General features: G+C 37.5%; 1 protein-coding gene across 1 annotated transcript in view; it reads left to right on the top strand.

Moving 5' to 3' along the window:
- The first annotated feature begins 939 nt into the window (after window positions 1-939).
- Window positions 940-19262, top strand: part of LOC129726590 (ATP-binding cassette sub-family G member 4-like) — a 102942-nt gene continuing 84619 nt past the window's right edge. The window contains exon 1 of the mRNA XM_055683485.1: window positions 940-2097. The gene's annotated coding sequence lies outside the window, so the exon portion shown is untranslated. The remainder of the gene's footprint in view (window positions 2098-19262) is intronic.

Here is a 19262-nt window from a genome sequence, read left to right as displayed (position 1 = left end):
AATGGTTCAAACGGTATAATCTTTAATATTTTTTAGACTTAAGCTCTACCAGTGAAGTTATACCGAATTAATTCGTATACAAAGTCGCTTTCAAAAAATCTATAAATCCTATTATTTCTACGTTTCTTTTATAAGTTCCCAATTCTAATATCTTAGTATATACTGATCTTACGATGAGCTATTTAAAATGATAAAAATTCAAGGTGAAAAGATTTTTGCTAGGTTTGATATGGCATAAATTTATTTTTTTCCTATTTCATACCAAAATAAGCATTGTTGATTCACAGGTCAAACAAAAAATGTACTGATTTCAAACCTATCAATAACAACACTTTTGTCCAACTCCAACAGCCGTGCATCGCAGCAGGTTGACATCTCACTTTCCAACCACTCTCAAGCTCACTTCTCACAAGCACAACCGAAAGGCGTTACACTTTCGGTGCTTGCATCTCATTGACTGCGTACACATGTTCGCTAGCTTACTCAACACACTCCGATAAGGTTTTGCGGATTCCCTTTGGTATCGTATGTGCGAGAGTGACAGCAAAAGAGCACTGCTTCGATACCGACAGCCATAACAATTAACCATCGCACCGAGCTTAAGTGATGTGCGATCGCAATTTGATGGAAGAATGCTGGGATCAGAGAACCTTGATCAGAACGAACTTCACCCGCTAAAGCCGGTTCAATCCGATCGATCGGACGATATGAGCAAACATCCGCGTCGTTCTGCCGGTTTTTTTTTTGTTGCTTTTTCGGTTTGACTTCTGTTGGCGTTCTCGGTGAGAGAAGAGGCCACCCTTTCCGTCGGCCATCACCCACCCACCCTACTCACCGTGGTTCCGACCGCAACCGAGCCCACCGACTGACGGACGGTCTTTGCACAGCTGTGAGAGAAACGCGTCCACAAGTCAATCGTTTGGAACGTCAGTCAGTCTGAGAGGAGTTCGCCAGACGGAAGGACCGAAAAATATTGCACCGCTCGCGGGACGGTGAAATTTGGCTGTGTCTGTGTGCAAATGTCAAAAAATAATTTTAGCTGCGAAAAAAAAGATCCATCTTGGAGACGGTTATCCGCTAGTGCACCACTCGGACGGGATGGGATTGTTTGCATAAACCAAAACCAAATACGCTGTTTGATGTGAGTGAAGCTTTGTCACCAATGAAAACGACGAACGGTGCTGCATTTAGTACCTAGCAGCCGTACAACAGCGATGACCTTTGAGGACCATCACCTAGTCTGCACGTCTTTTCATTCGTCGATTTTTTCTGGTAGGTCGCAGATACCGTCAAATTGGTGGAAGAGTTTAATTGCGTTTATCGGAAATCAGTGCTGAATCTGTGGAATGTTTGGAATAGCAAGTTATAAAAATAGAAGAATCGGATGCCGTAAACAAAGCTTTCAACATCTAATGGCGTGATCGAATTTATTTCTCTAAACATGTAGGAATTTGTTGAAAAAAAATGCTTTCTACGATACAAACAGTGCAAGTGCGAAAAAGCAAATTCTGTATGTAAGAAAAAAAGCAAAAAAGAAATCTTTACAGAAATCGATCTCACTGTGCAATCCTTGGGTTACTGGTTTGCGAGTGCGAGAAGAAAATCGTCGGGGTGGAAAATCGACTCCCCCTGTGTGCTGCTTGCTGTCGTTGTTGGGAATGAAGTTTCATGCTGAAGTTCTAGTTATGTGTGTGTATTCGTTTGGTTAAGCCTCAATTCGGCAATCGAACTGAGAGACTTGTAGCGCCGCGAGTAAGAGGCTACTCAGAATTCGGAAGGACAGTTTGCCCGTTCGGGCGGTACTGGCAGTCGGGATAGTTTAGAGGTGAGAAAATTTGTCCTTGTGCTCTTGTTTGCTTGCTGTTTGCTCTCATGCTCTGAAGTTGGTGGTGTGTGCTCTGTGTATCCGACCACCGACCCACACCCGAGTGCCCGAAAGAGTGGAGGAGTGTTCGAAAAGGTTTTTGTTATGCTTTACATATCCTGCCTTGTGCATAAACACAAAATCCTGCGATAACGGTGTGCGAGTGCACGTGAACTGAACCGGGTTTTCTGTTGGAGCTGCTGTAGGTGGAGGTCGCGCAGCACGATCCCGATGTAAGTACTTCGGAGCAGACTTTCTTTTATCTGTTGAATAATCGTTGGAAAAAACAGGTGGATAATTCACAGTCGTACCTTCAACCAGCTTAATTTTCTGACTATTTAAGGGTGAATTTTACCCACGGCTGCCTTTACTTTCACTGCGAAAATCAAACATTGAACAATATTAACAAATCTGCACACAATTTCAAATAATTCAATTAATACTTGCTAGAGAACCGTCAGTTTTATGATCACATCTATGCGACAAAACGTTTCCATCCCAACCACAATTGCATGACAAATTGCAGCACCATTGAGGAACAAAGCGTATTGTCATTTACGAATTTGTAAGTTGTTCTATGGTGACAATTAAATTTGTTTTGTGAAAAACCTTCCCCTAGTGAGCTGTTGGACATTTATCAAAAGTTAAAGCGATTTGAAAATTTTACAACAATAAACATCTGAAAAATATCATTTTTTTCCTGATTTTTCTATTAAATGTTCCTGCAAATTTTTGTTTACAACATTTCTTTTTAATTTGTGTCAATAATCCCTAGTAAATTTACATACAAGCTCAGGGCAACGACTTTCGTTCAGTTATAATTTTTCGAAAAAAATATTTTGCAAACAAATAACAATAATATCCATTGGGGTTTTTTATTTTTTTTAAGTGACGACCCTGTCTTTACATAGCTCATTTACATTCATAGGTCGAGTAGAGTATGACTCTCTAGAACTTTTCCAACCATTCCTGTGAAATAAGGCGCTCCTAGCCATGTCCGAGATGAGTCTTCAGAGACCTCAATGAAGTTTTTTCCGGAAGCAAAAGTAGGAGCGACGAACCCGGCGAGCAATTACTCTGCAGTCTTTTGGCGCACTTCTGACTCTGCTAAGGGCACCAAAAATCACAGGGATGGTAAAAAGATATAATCTTTCTTTTTTCCAGTTTGAGTTTCAGGGTAGTTTTTTTTTCGCTTTTGTCGACCCATGCAATAAAACAAATTATTTTTTCCGTCATCTGTGCACATTTTTGTTTAGATTTTTGTTAATTTTTCTACAAATAGGATAAGCATAACTTACAGCAAATCCACTTACTAACTGTAACTCAGTACGGTTTACAAAAAATGCATTTTTGGAGTAGGTTCTCTCCGAGCAAAGTAATAAATTCATACTTACTTACTTTGTTGGGCGGCGGACCGTTTACCGGTCTAAAACCAAACGAATAAGAGACGTCGAGGTTTCTCTGTCTTGGGCAGCCGTTCTTCAGTCACCTCGTATACTAGCAGATCATGCATCCAAGTGTTAGGCCTACCACGGAGTCGAGCTCGCCCTAGGGCTTCTTTTTAGCTATCTGCTGAAGGTTGTTCGAGCGGCTCTTTCATCAGGCATTCTGGCTACAGGTCCAGCCCACTGGAGCTTGCTACGTTGTATTACCTTCACTATATCAGCATGTTTGTATACCTAGTACAACTCGTGATTAACGCGTCTGCACCAATCCCATTTTCCAGTTTACCACCAAGTATCGATCGCAGAACTTTGCGCTAAGAAACTCCGAGCACTCGTCGATCAGCTTCCTTCAGCGCCCATGCTTCATATTCGTAAAGGGCCACCGGGAATATCAGCGTCCTATACAACACTAGTTTTCGCAAATTTGTAAACTACGGAACCTTAGCTGGTTACGTAGTCCTAACAAGGCCCTGTTCGCAGCTGCAACTCGTCGTTTCACTTCACTGCTTCTCTCGTTGTCACATGTCACAAGTGTACCAAGATAAACGAACTTATCAAACACTTCAAATCGTTTCCCATCAATCTCCACCTCAGCACCAACGCCACCAGAACTCCCACGCTCTCTGCCAGCTACCATGTTCTTTGTTATGGCGGAGTTAATGCTGAGTCCCAATCTCGCCGCTTCTCTCCTAAAAAGCCTGAAGGCCTCCTCCACGGCCCTACGGTCGATATTGATGATATCAATGTAGTCCGACAAACCGAGGAGCATGCGAAATTTCATGATGATCGTACCGTTTCTTTGCACGTTTGGTCTTCGTACTGCACTTTCAAGGGCGATGTTGAAAAGTAAGTTGAAGAAAAACTATTTTCGTAAAAATGTTATAACTCGAGTTTGGCTCATATTACCTCGGGGTGATGAGTGTTTCTTATGTGAAATTTTCCGAGAAACACAATGACAATATCAAATTTAAAAGAAAATCCACTTCCAGTCAAATATAATATTTTTATTATTTTAAATCACTCATTAGTATTTTTCGGACGTCTTACGTCTATGAAATGCAAAAAAAATGCGCTATTTTGAAACCAATCGACACCAAAATTGGGATTTTTCCAAAGTGACACATCGTATGGAATGACCCATCAGTAATTGAAAAAAATATAAATTCTGCTTTTTTTTACTTGCGCTCATAGGTCGACATATTCTACCTACTAAAACTTTTTAACTTAACGTAACTCTTCCGCTACACGGTAACAAAAATGCCCATGGCCGTAAAAAGCGGACATAATTGCAAAAGAAAGGAAAAAGTTACTCGAAGGAGAAAAAGGAAAGAAAAATTAAACTGAAAACAAAAAGAAAGTAAAATGATACAAGAATATTTCAACAGAAAAATGGGATAAGGAAATCGACAAAAGAAGGAAAAGTAAAGAAACAAGACCAAAAGTTTGTAAAGAGATAGAGAAACATAAAAAAGAAATGGAAAAGTGAAAAGAAAGTCAGAAATATAATGGTAAGTTTGAAAGAGAAATTAAAAAAAGAAAAAAGCAATTAAAAGTAAAATGAGATAGAAAAACCTAAATTAATCCACCTAGCGGTCAAACCCAGCCTTTCTCATTCAAACTTTTATTTGTAAAAATAGATTTACATGAACGCTTCAATCCAATAAATGTACCTATATTCACTCTTAAAAAATATTGATGTTGTAATCTATACATATAAAAATGCAATCCGGTCTGTCTGTCTGTCTGATCCATATATGCTCGAAAATTACCGAACCGATCGGCGTGAAAATTTGTATGTAGGGGTTTTTGGTGCCGATAAAGGTTCCCATGATAGTTTGAGACCCCTCCCTTTTCTGGAAGGGAGGGGTCCCATACAAATGAAACATAAATTTCTGCACAACTCAAGAACAAACCAAGCAAATGAAACCGAATTTCGCATGTAGATGTTTTAAGGGGTTAAAAATGTGTCCATAATGTTTTGACACCCCTCCTTCTTTTGGAAGGGAGGGATGCCATACAAATGAAACACAAATTTCTGCACATCTCGAGAGCTAACCAACTAAATGGAACCAAATTTGGCAGGTGAATGTTTTAGTGGTAAAAAATATGTTTCATAATCGACCTTAGGCAACATTTTGGATTGTAAGATAGCAACTTCCGGTTTCTGGAAATCAGCCTAAAATAGACGATTCCCTTTAAATATGAGTATCTCCGGACAGAAAGATGCACAGAAGCTAAAAATTGATCACAGACACAATCTTGAATTTTAAGATGGTGACTTCCGGTGTCTGGCAAACAGCCGGAAATGACCAAATACCATTCAATATGAATGTTTTCGGAACCAGAGTTACGCCCAGATGACAGAAATTGATTTCTCAGCAATTTCAAAGTTCAAAATGACGACTTTTGGTTTCTGAAAAACAGCCCAAAGTGACCAAATACCACCCATTATGAGTATCTCCGGAGCCAGAATGTTGCAAGAACACCACTATGAATTGTAGGATGGCAACTTCTGGTTTCTGGAAAACAGCCAAAAATGGCCGATTTCCGTCTGACATGAGCATCTCCGGATCAAGAATGATACACAGCAGCTGAAATCGACCACACATCCCATTTTGGATTCTAGGTTGGCGACTTCCGGTTCCTGGGAAACAGCCGAAAATGATCGTATAACACCCAATATGGGTGTTTCTTCAACCAGAATGACGGTCAGAGGCTAGAAATTATCTCAAATACCATTTTGAAATCCAAGATGGCGACTTCCGGTTTGTGAAAAACAGCCTAAAATAACCAATTACCATCCAATATGAGTATATCTGGAACTAGAATGATGCAACGAGATAACAATTGACATCAGGCACCATTTTGAATCGCTAAATGGCAACTTATAGGAAACAGTCGAAAATGACCAAATAATACTCAATATGGATATTTCCGTAATCGAGATGATGCATAGAAACCAAACATTGACCCTTGGCACCATTTTGAATTCATAGACGACCACTTTTAGTTTCTGGAAAACAACCAAATAACTAAATACCTCCTAATATGAGTATTTCCGGTGTCAGATTGATGCCAGAAAATCTGCTAAAAATGACCGAATACCACCCAATATGAATATATTCAGACTTAAGGCGATGTACAGAAGCCAAAAGTCGAGGATATTGTCATTTCCCTAACCCAATCATTTCAAAAGATTTGTTATTTGACTTTGATCTTATCCTATAGCCGATTCGTCGTGCATTTGCAGACTTTTCACACATCGCAAGGAATCAATTAAATTGGAACGTTCAAATAGTACGATACCACATTTAAATTATGTTGAGGCCACATATATCGATCGAAGCAGGTATAGTTTTAAATAATCTTTGAATTTCTTCGCTTTCCATAACTTTTGAGCCACATATCAAATTGTTATGAAGTTTGTTATTTGTAAGTTCGAGAGATGACTCGTTCGTATAGTTATGTTCAAATAAGTCATGTAATCTTTGAGATAATAGACTTCCGTTGTTTTATTAACAATTTAATATATAACGGTTGCTTAAGTTACCCCTTAACTAGCTCGTTCATTTCATATCGATATTGTTCAAATCGGTTGTGTGGTTTCTGAGATAATGAAGTTTCGTGATTTTCACATTTCGATTACGGACGAAGTTACAGTCCGATTACAGTCGAAGTTACAGTCCGATTACAGTAAAATTCAATAGGGTGTTATGAGGCAGCTATACATTTCATTTGACACTAATTTTGTGGAAATCGGGTCAGCCATCTTTGAGAAAAGTGAGTGAGTCCAAGTAGTCTTCGAAATATGTTCCTTTTCATAGCCTGATTTCACATTTTTAAACATAACAGGCAAAGTAATAGTCCGATTGCAAAACAAATCAATAGGGTCTTATGGGGTAACTAGACCTTCCATTTGACACTGATTTTATGAAAATCGGTCCAGCCATCTCTGAGAAACATGAGTGAGATTAAACAGTCTTAAGAACACGTTTCTTTTCATAACTTTGCAATCACAAATTCAATCTTTATAAAATTCAAAACTTAAGGGTTTTCTAGATAGCCCGTTCTTTTGAGACCAATTTTGTTCAAATAGGTTGTGTAGTTTCTGAGATATTGATGTTTCATGATTTTCACATTCTTAAACATAACCTCTAAACTACAAATCCGATTACAATAAAATTCAATAGGGTCTTATGGGGCAACAAGACCTTTCATTTGCAATTAATTTCATGAAAATCGGTCCAGCCATCTCTGAGAAAAGTGAGTGAGAATAAAAATCTGCACATAGACACACACACACACACACACACATACACACACACACACACACACACACACACACACACACACACACACACACACAGAGAGAGATACAGAAAATGCTCAGCTCGTCGAGCTGAGTCGAGCGATATATGCCATTCGGCCCTTTGGAGCACTTTTATACTTTCGGTTTTGCAATCACTGCTATACCTTTCTAGGAGATAGGCAAAAAAGATAAAGGAAACAGTGAACCGAATACTAGTAGTAGTAACAATGTATGGAAAAATGTACCAAAATAGAAACAAATAACAACCGGCAAAAAACTATGAATTGAACTAGGATAGGAAAAGGTTGAAAAGTTAAAGAAAGTAACGGGAAAGCCGATATGGAAAACAGAAAATACGAAACAGGATATAAAATCAGGACAGATGAACAAAAAGTAGGATTGAAGAAGAGTGAATGAAGAGGTTATTTATAAAACACGACCGCAAGGTTCGTTGTATTTTCGCAATTGGTTTGGGAATATACTCGATTTGGGGTTGATCAATTGAATGATTTGACGCTGTCAATTTCATTATTTCAACACTCTTTTTTATCAATTGATTGGTAACCTTGAAGAAAAGCATTGATTTTGGATTGCCATTTACCGATGACACGGGATGATTGTAGTTCTCTTGTTATTCTCTGCTCCGCGCGCACTGCAAGCAAGCAAACAAAATGTAACGACGCTACCGGCACACTTACAGCTGTTAGTAGTGGTCAAATGGTTGAGAGCAAGGGACACGCGATGGATCCGGACAAAATACCTAACATGTCCGGACATGTTCAGCTATGCTGTGCAGTCCACCGGTTCGTCCGTCTTCTATGGAACGCTGCGATCGAATAAGTCGCCTATTCAGCCTTGTTGCGCTAAAATTAGCTGCTGCGCAGCTGACTGCGAGTCGAACCAGTTTCCAGTAAGAGTCAATTGTCTTCTTGTTGCAACAATCGGTTATGTAATGAAGACTAAATTTCTGCATGCTAGCTTTTATACGTGACTACTGAGAGTTAAACTTTCAGTAGACGTGTAGATGTGGTCTGGAGCTAGTACTAGTAGCACAATAGCAACAAATCGGGTATAAAGATGAATCGTTTGTATACTTTAGCGTCGGCTGTGCTGGAAAAGAAGGCATTGTTTTAGCTCTGATTGATCGAAACATGCGTTTAAATCGTACAATTGCACGCACTTTGGTGATCGCATAGCTAATGTTCCAACCGATTGCAGTAAGACTGAAGGAAATCCGTTGGAAATTGACTGGATTTAAAACATTTGAAAGTGAACAATTTTCGATGTTTTCGGTTTTTCAATTTGTACTCCTATATACATTGCCGTGAGACGTAATTCACCGTCAAAACTAATGAGGGATGAAAATAGGGAATTGGTTGAGAAGCTGAATGAAAAAAATACAAATTAAAAAAAAAAAACAAAGAATGAAACGTTTGAATAGAAAATATGTGAGACAGATGAAAATGAGACAGGAGACGCAACATAGGGTAACCATTTCAATCGACCATTTTTGATCTGGCAGAAACTTCGCACAGATACTTCTATAGTTTGTAAGCTAAATGATGATGGTTGAAAAAATAAGATTAAAAATTTCCAAAAAAAAGGAAAATAAACCCAAACCAAAACGGTTTGTTTGATTGGTTCGATTTCTTCGACAAAGTTGAGGACAGTAAAATTATTTCAAAAAAAACAAAACGTTTTTTAAAAACCTGATTTTTTTTTCTACAAAAACTGCACAATGTTAGATAAACATTAATAGTTATTTGAACAAGAAGAAATAAAAAATTAAAAAGTTTAAATTTTCCGAAAAAAAAATTTATTTTACGGCGTTTTTTTTTTTTTTGGAGGACAAACTCATTATCTACAAATTTACCGAAGACATAATACCGATCTAACAAACTGGTTTGGCTCTAAAAATAGTTTCATCATTGATAGACACTCGGCTCAGAAAATACTCCCAAAGTTAGATTTCCCGTTAGTACAGAGAACTTCTTGTTGTTATATCAATCAAGTTTACTTAACCTTGTGCACAATCTTGATGAAAATATTTAAAGAGCCCGAACAATTTGATTGATCGGTATCGGTTCTTGACAAAATTGTCGATAAAATTTTTGTCCTTTCAAAAAATACAATGTAAAAAAATAATTGATTTTTTTCAATTTTTTCTCTGATTTATTTCGCTAGGTTTGAATAACTATTTATATTATTTAGCTAACTTTTTTTTGTAGGGGAAAATTCTGATTTAAAAAAGTGGGTTTCTTGATATATTTATTTCATAATAACATTTTTTGTGATGTTTCATAAATACGTTTCGTCCCAAGGCGCATGTTTTCCTGTTACGGACACGAATGACGACAAGATAAAAGGTCCCTAAATTAAATAACAATAATAATGTTTTCCTGTGGTAATGTTTTCAACTTTTCCGAAGACATCATACCAATCAATCAAACCTTTTTCGTTTTTTTGATAATTCATCTTCTTTTGTTTCTCAATCCTTCATGCTCAGACAATCAACGAAGTTTAGATCATCTTCTATAGCTTTTAACAAAATTTTGTTTTTATTTATTTTGTTTGAAAAACCAACTTATCGGTTTATATATTTTCGAAAGGCAAAATTATTATCCAAAACATAAAAATGCAGGTGATAAATAAGGCAATAAAAAGCGGGATGGAATTAAGAAAACGAAATGGAAATAAGAATCAAAGATAAAGAAGAGGAGAAAAAGAATTTTTAAAGAAATATAAAAGAGGAACAAAAGAGGAGAATGTAAATAAATAGAAAAGGAAAGTTGTGAATGTCGAGAGCAAATAATATACAGGAAAATATAATTAGAATAAAAAGAAAATTAAAAACTAGTGAAAAAATTGTGAAGAAATATGAAAATAAAAAAGGATATAAAATTAAAAAATTAGAAAACAGAGTATAACGAGAAAATTAACAGCAAAAGAAGTTCAAACAACAAACCAAAAAGGTAGATTTTTTTTTTCCTGTGTGGGCTCATCACTGCGACCAGAGATTAGATCTATTGTGATATTGCCCAAGTGTTTTCTGTACTCCGCACTTCTTATTATTGACAGTATCACTATTGAAGTAAATGATACACTTATCATTCATATCCGTGCTTGTGTGTAAGTTTTATCTTTCCGTTTCAAGCTTACTACTCTACTCTACCGAGCCTCTGTCCATCCTAACAATATCGCCTAATTACAATTCCCCGGAGAGAACTTTCATACGTTACTCACACCAGTTTTATTATAACAGGGACTTATTTTTGTTAGAAGGAGAGTCAACAGAGGTACTGTAGAATTCAGATTGAAGGAAAGGTACTTGATGGAAAGCCTGAGAATAAACCCATGCTGAAGTCCTTTGGCAATCAAATGGCCTGATTCTACTAAGATTCGAACCCACGACCATCCGCTTACCAAGGCGGACTCTGTAACCTTGCGGCTACGGAGCTCGGTAGATAAAAAAATCAAAAATAAAATGGAAGGTATGGGGAGAAGAGGAGCAAAAAGTAGCAGCAAAAAATAAAGTAGACAAAGCTAAATGAAAAATAGAAAAAAGCTAAGGTTATAACCTGAGAAAAGATTAATAAATTAAAAAGAGGAAAAATGAGATGAGAAATTGGTAGAAACTAAAACAACAAATAAAATACATATGAAAAGTAAATGGAAAGTAAAATAAAGACGGAGGCGAATACCAAATTAGGCAAAAAAAAATAAGCCTAGTAGTAATATAGTCATACCTCGATATAAGGCAACCTCGATATAACGTAACTCGATATAACGTAACTCGATATAACGTAACTTTGAAAATGTTTTGAAATTGAAAATAAATGATACAGCAACTGTTTTTGAGGTATAAATTGCTTCAAAAAATGTTTGTAGTTACATTTAAAATTAATAAAACTAATGGAAAAATTGTCCTAAATGGGCATAAGAAATATTTAAAAATACTTATAGGTGATGGAAAATAGGTTTTCACGTATCTTTCAATAACAATTCACAGTCTTGCATCAATTAGAAAAAAATGTAAAAATAATGGGCATAAGAAAGGTTAAAAATACTGATAGGTTATGGGAAATAGGTTTTCGCGCATCTTTGAGTAACCACCGACAGTCTTGCATCAATTAAAAAAAAAAATTTGCTGGTTGAAAATTGTCCTAAATGGGCATAGAAATGGTTTAAAATTACTGATAGATGATGGAAAATAGGTTTTTACGCATCTTTGAGTAACCTGTATATCAATTGAAAAAAAATTTTTTTTTTATCCTTCTGAAAATATTTCTAAATGGGCATGAGAAAGGTTCATAAATACTGATAGTTGATGGACAATGGGTTTTCACGCATATTTGAGTGAATTAAAGAAAATTTTTGGTTGCTTCGATATAACGTAACTCGATATAACGTAACGAAAATAAAAATAAAGTTGCCTTATATCGAGGTATGACTGTAATTATGAATGAAAAAAATGTAGCAAAATAAGAACCCTCAACCCCCGTCGTAACTTTTTTTCTGCAAATTTTATTATCAAAAACATACCTTGTATTAGTAATGAATAAGAAAAGACAAAAAAGTAAAAAAAATACCATAAACAGACAAAATAGTTATAAAAAGGAACAATTCGAAAAAAAACAATTTTTTTCTTAGTTTCATATTTGCTACGTAGCTTGGCTTAACCCCCCTCCCTTTTGTCACGTTTCGTCATAAAACTGCACCTCCTCGAATGCTACGTCATTTATAAATGTTCCATAACGGGTAAAAAAAACATTAAAGTTATACAAACAATACAAACGAAAAAGGGTAAGTAATAACAAGGTATTAAAATCTCAAAACCATAAAATGCGAATACAATATTTGACAATGCGGATAAAAAATGGTGAACAGGAAATAAAATCAGAAAATAATAAGGAGAAAAATGGGATTGAAAATTTGAACAACAAATGAAAACTCAACATAATAGAGTAATTTAATACAAACAATAAAACATATCAGAACGAAATTTGGGAGACAGACTGAAAAAAAGCTGGGGAAAAATCGACATTGAAAAGTCTAAAAAACGATTGAGTAATATACGGAAACATCCATAAATGACGTAGTTTTTTATGTTTTTTTGAACCCCAATGAAAAATGGAAAACCAACCACCAAAAATATTTGACAACATATGGATATTTGAAGGAAAATGGTAGCAAAAAAATCATTGAATAATATAACTGAACATTATCCACACAACAAGAAAGGTGAACGAAACATTTAAATGAAAAAATACACCCATTCCCGGCAAATCAGATTTTACCTCGAAAAATTACCTTCAAACTCGTATAACTCAGCAACTACATACAAAATTGACACAAACTGTATTGCATATTGTGTGTCTGTTCTCTAACCGTATTAAATAGTTTCGTCGTTCAAATCTGATGTCAGGTGAGATGTCAGGTGACACCCGCCGGGAATGGGTTAAAGAGAAAGTTGCAAATGTTGATGAAAAATTCGATAAATGAATGAGGAGAAATTCCAAAAACCAGAATCTAAAAGTATAAAAAATGCAAAAAAATTGCTAAGAATAAAATTAAGTAAAAACAAGATGAAATGGGAAATTTTTCAATCTAAATTGATCAATTATAGTGAAGAAGCTGCTTCATTGTCCTTCCGTTCGTTATTTCTAGTCCAACGCATGTTGTGAGAGCTTAATAAACCATCGGTCCACAGCAAACGGAAAACAGTAATAGCAAACTAATGACGCTAATTTTGCATGCAATTTTATATATGCAACAAGTAGAACATTCGAAGATAGTAATCGCCAGTAGCACGTACAACTTTGCGTGCTGAATTGAAAATAAGACCCATCACTGGTAGTTTCTTATAGCTTATTTTCTCCTTAAATTAGGTCATCTAACATGAGGTAGTAATCAATCGCTTTTACAAGACAGAGAAAATGGGACCAAGATTCTCTGATGATAGCCCCTAGAGAGTTTCTAGAACTCGACTATTAACAGCACTGCTGTAATTATATCAATTTCTATATAGATGCTCGAAAGACGTCATTAAATGCAGTTAAAATAATAAGCAATGCGTCAGCGACAGTGTCAACATTAGTCACATTATCTCAAACGACTGAGTGTAATGTTGATCATAATTGGAATCAACAGCGAACAGAATGAGGCTGTACAAATTGTTCTGTGCAGTAGAAATTTCCCATCAAATTGCCTTTTCGAGAAGATTTGATTTATGGTTGTCGGCTCAAGTCCTTCCGCTACAATTTGATCAATTTTCATGGGAATTCATTTAATCAATCGCTCCGATATCGAAGCTGGCCGTCTACCAAAAGGGATTTGATGACGTCAATGGTTCACTCTCCGCTGGGGGCAAAATTGTTTCCGTTGATTAAATATTGAAAGCCGCTTGCTAATAATTAATGTATATAGTGAGAGTCCCTTTATCGAAAAATGTTGTTTCACTCTCAACACAGAGAAGTAAGATTTTCACATTGACCGATGGATACTAAGCCCGAACCGTATGCCAGACTCTAAAGCTCTATAAAGCAATGCTAGAGATGTGTCTATTCTATACATGTTGTGTTCTTCATAAGGCAGATTTCCTTACACACAAGAAAGGTAGAAAAGTAACCACATTTCCAAAGGAACATAAACGCTCCATAAACGTCGGCTCACAGCCAGAGGCAATTGATATCGTACGGCAACTGTACTGGAACCAAGAGTGATTAAAAATAATTCAAAACGGATTGTCGGTTGCCATTCGATTAGAGGATTAGCAATAGCGTGGCAATAAAAACAAGGTGTATGGTAACGAACCATTCTTATCAGGCCAGCTTTTCGCCGCCGAAACCATCGATTGTGTCATGATGGTATATCCATATATGATAGCACCAAAACTCATTACGCCTGTCAGTAGGGTGGTTCGAAATCTGATTATTTAGTAAATCAATTGAAGCAATTTGGGGCCAGGAAACAATTTAACCATTAGTCACTCTATTGGCTTCTGGGTATTTGAGGAATGGCATGCTTAAGTTTGTTCTTTTGTAATGCTTCTCATTGTTTCTGGTGGTGTATCTGTTTTTAGTTTGTCAATAAGTTCCGTTTCCCATTTCAAGCGCCAATCGATTTTAATTGTGAGTGGCATTGATTCTTCATTTTGGTTTGACGGCATGCACAGCAATTCGGAATTGTTTCGGTTCAGTGATGTTTTTGCCACAAGGGTCCAGGTTAAATGGAATCACCGAAGAATGACAATGTTATTGCTAAATCACACCTTGAACATTAGACCACAGTCGGTTATCATTTCTTACACCGGCTGCTACGTGGTTCTGTATGCTCTTGTGTGTTATTATAACCGATATAAATTACTACTTATTGCAATCACTTGGTCCTCATTACAACACGCCTTGTTAAGCTTGGCGTAATAATAGTAATGATCTGTATATGTGTGTGTACATTTGCAACGCATAGCACCCGACCAAGATCGACTGAAAGTTAATACCAGCTGCAGTCGACGCGAAGTGGCAGAGAAAATTGTTCATGACTGTGATAAAAATTGTCATCACTATATGCTGCTGCTACTAGCATACGTTGTGGAACTCTCAGAAAAGCAAACTGATTGTAACGACCGGATTGTGAAAACAAAAAGCAAGTGCAGCAAATCGGTTCGATATGACTAAAACTATTCTGACATCATGATTGCCCCACATTAGTTTTTACTTTATAATACGTTCACTGAATTTAATAAAAAAAATAGACAGTGCCTTCTGAGGAAACTAAACAAAGTCAATTTGATTGTTGATCGATTCAAAAGCTCCAAAAAGTCAAAAAAAAATCAATCATTTGATTTAAAGCACACTGATTGCAATTTAAGAATAAAAGGTTTAAAAATTTTTAAATTTTATCCTTACTAATTCTCAAAATATGTTTTCATTTCGTCTTTAGAACTTCAAGCGTACAAACATGCGGCATACTAAAAAAGAATCCTTCGAACCTAGCACGTGATATACTTTAAAAAAACGAGTGCTGCCAATTTATGCCAGCATACGAACACCTGAAAGTTTATGAATCTCCATGTTCAAGCGCTACGACGACGGCACTAACAGTACAGCGGAAAAGTGTTAAAACAGGCATTCATTACTCTTACTTAGTGACAACTTTTGCATTTAGGGGTTTGGCCTGAATAGTATTATTGTTATTATTATTGCCATCGAGCACGACACCATTGGAGGGCGAGTTCGCTAGTAGAATTTTTCATTAGAAGGTCCGTTCGAAGTGGTTCACGGCAGGCACGGCAGTGACACTGTTTTTATATATATGCATATTTATGGCGGTACAACTTTATGCAGCCCTTTTGTAGAACATCAAAAGCTCGGAAGGGTTGATTGACATTGAAACGTTCTATCCACCCGATGCAGTCTATACCAGACGAACTTTTTGTTGTTGTCGGTTTTTTTTTTTTCACTCAACTGAACTTGGTAGCGGTTCCTTTATGGAAATGTTTTCCACTTTGAGCATCAACGATAATGACCCATTCGGAAATATATCTAACGAAGCAACAAAGTCAATCATGTGATTGGATCTTCAAACGCCACTTTGAGCGGGAAATCTGATATAAACTAGTTTACTCACCGGATGTTGCTGTCAAATAAAAAGTACATTCATGTGATTGTTGAGGGAAAAAAGACTAGACGTGTCGATAATGGAGCTGCTTTATGCCTGTCAAGTCGTTTCTGCTGCTATGTTTACATAAGTCTTTGCTCCATTCAAGTTCATGCATCAACCCCCCTCACGTATGTGCACTGCGGATGCAGTGTCGCATGAACGCTACAACAAACGCCAGAGCCAAAACAAGTCGAGCAAATATGTACACCACTATACTGGTAGTACGTACTTTCTCCAAGTGCAAGTGTACTTCCCTTTCGTCTACTAAGCGAGAGAATTAGTTTACATAAACACTTTTGCTTCGACAAAACAGTAGCCCAATTCGATGCGTATACGAGGCCGTTTATCGAGCGGAACAATGAAAAACAGCACGCGTAGAACACGTTGTTGATTGAAAGTTTATATCTTAAATAAATATAGTCGAGTTGTTTACTGAGCAAAATTTGCGAATACCAGTTGCCGCATACCGAGATTGTGTTTCAGCTATCAAGCGTAATTTTATCTTAACCAGTTCGAGCCCGATTAATGAAATCAGCCCTCGTGAATAAATTTTTGAAGATAATTACACTGATAACATTCTTTTAGTGCATGGTTATGAACTTACTTTTTTGGGTATTTGTGAATCAATCGGTCGCATAAATCATTTTAGGGTTTTGCCGATTGGCCTAAAAAAAAGAAAAATAAACAGAAGCGATCCCAAATGGTTGCCTTGGGGTATCCATATTAACAAAACTTCTAAACCACAAACCCAATTCTAATAAAATTCATGTGTAAAGCTAAATGTTTTTTTTTTTTGTTCATCTATAATTTATTTGACACGGCACAAATACAATTTGATGTTTAACGACGCCAATTATATCTGGTAGCTTACTTTCTAAAGTATCTTAATAACTAAAAGCAAATTTTTTATTCTCGCTGCCGACTACGAGCTGAAACTAAATGTAACTTAAAGCTATAATATTTTGCATTAAAAGCACTGGTTTACTGTATGATGGTTTTCATTGCCATAGGTAAGCACATGTTCCGCTGCTGGGCCAAGATATTACGGACTGGCATATTGGGTTGTCTCCCTCGGGCCTTGAGAGTATCGTGCGGGTCTGATTGCTGTTTCCGGATCCGGGGTCTTAACGTGCTCTTGTCGTTAGGCTGGATGCAGGCGGAAGGGGGTAGGACTAAACTGGGGCGTGGATGGATTTCAGGAAAACGTATATAAGGGACATGTAGGATAGGTCACGGCTCGCCAAGACATCACGAACAGGAACAGCCGGCTGCCTACCTTCGGCCTGCAGGGAAGCTATTAATCTAGACCTGGCGTCACGGTGTACAGAGCATGACCAAACAACGTGCTCTATGTCGTGATAACCTTCACCACAGGCACAGATACCACTCTCCCCGAGCCCAACACGACGGAGATGCGCGTCAAATCTATAGTGATTGGACATAAGCCGGGACATCACGCAAATGAAATCCCGACCTACATCCAACCCCTTGAACCACGGGCTCGTCGACACCTTGGGGATTATGGAATGTAACCACCTTCCCAGTTCCCCTCTGGTCCAAGCATTTTGCCAACTGATGATCGTATTCTGACGTACAAATGAGAAAAATTCATTAAAGGCAATTGGTCTTTCATAAATTGCACCGTTTGTTACGCCCACCTCAGCCAAAGAGTCCGCTTTCTCATTACCCGGTATCGAGCAGTGAGAAGGGACCCACGCTAAGGTAATCTGAGTAGATTTTTCGGATAAAGCACTCAGATGTTCCCGTATTTTCCCCAGGAAATACGGAGAGTGCTTAACATCTTTCATCGATCGGAGAGCCTCAATGGAACGATGAAATGTAAAGATGAAATAATGGTCCGTGGGCATTTTTTCGATGATCCCTAGGGTGTACTGAATTGTAGCTAATTCTGCGACGCTAACAGAAGCAGGATTATCGAGCTTATGCGAGACGGTTAAATTGTTATTGAAGATACCGAAGCCAGTGGACCCATCAAGAAGTGACCCGTCAGTGTAGAACATATTGTCGCAGTTGATGTTTCGATATTTATTGGAAAAAGTTTTGGGGATCTGCTGCACGCGTAAATGATCCGGGATTCCACGAGTTTCTTCTATCATGGATGTATCGAAAAACACAGTAGAATCAGAAGTATTTGATAAGTCGACACGATTTGGAATATTCGAAGAAGGGTTAATATTATGGGACATGTGATTGAAATACAATGTCATAAAACGGGTTTGAGAATTAAGTTCGATTAACCTTTCAAAATTTTCAATCACAGGACGGTTCAAGACCTCACATTTGATCAGAATGCGAGAAGACAGGCTCCAGGAGCGGTTTTTCAATGGTAGTGCTCCAGCTAAGACCTCCAAACTCATCGTATGGGTCGACTGCATGCAACCCAAGGCGATACGCAAACAACGATATTGTATTCGCTCCAGTTTGATCAAATGTGTGTTTGCTGCGGAGCGGAAGCAGAAACACCCGTACTCAATAACAGACAGTATCGTTGTTTGGTAAAGCCTTATAAGGTCTCCTGGGTGGGCTCCCCACCATTGTCCGGTTATTGTACGAAGAAAATTCACTCTTTGTTGACATTTTTTCATCAGATACCTAACGTGACAACCCCAGGTGCCTTTAGAGTCGAACCAGACACCAAGATATTTGTGTACCAAAACCTGAGAAATCGTTTTACCCATTAATTGTGTTTGAAGCTGAGCAGGTTCATGCTTCCTAGAAAAAACTACTATCTCAGTCTTCTCCGGAGAGAATTCGATACCTAGCTGTAAAGCCCAAGCAGACAAATTGTCCAAGGTATCTTGCAATGGTCCTTGCAAATCGGCAGCTTTGGCTCCTGTAACAGAGATTACACTGTCGTCTGCAAGTTGTCTTATCGTGCATGAATTTGCCAGACATTCGTCGATGTCATTTACATAAAAGTTGTAAAGAAGGGGGCTTAAACATGAGCCCTGGGGAAGACCCA

The sequence above is a fragment of the Wyeomyia smithii genome, chromosome 3, assembly GCF_029784165.1.
Source record: "Wyeomyia smithii strain HCP4-BCI-WySm-NY-G18 chromosome 3, ASM2978416v1, whole genome shotgun sequence".
In the NCBI taxonomy this organism is placed as follows: Eukaryota; Metazoa; Arthropoda; class Insecta; order Diptera; family Culicidae; genus Wyeomyia; species Wyeomyia smithii.
This window is presented reverse-complemented; position numbering and strand designations above follow the sequence as displayed.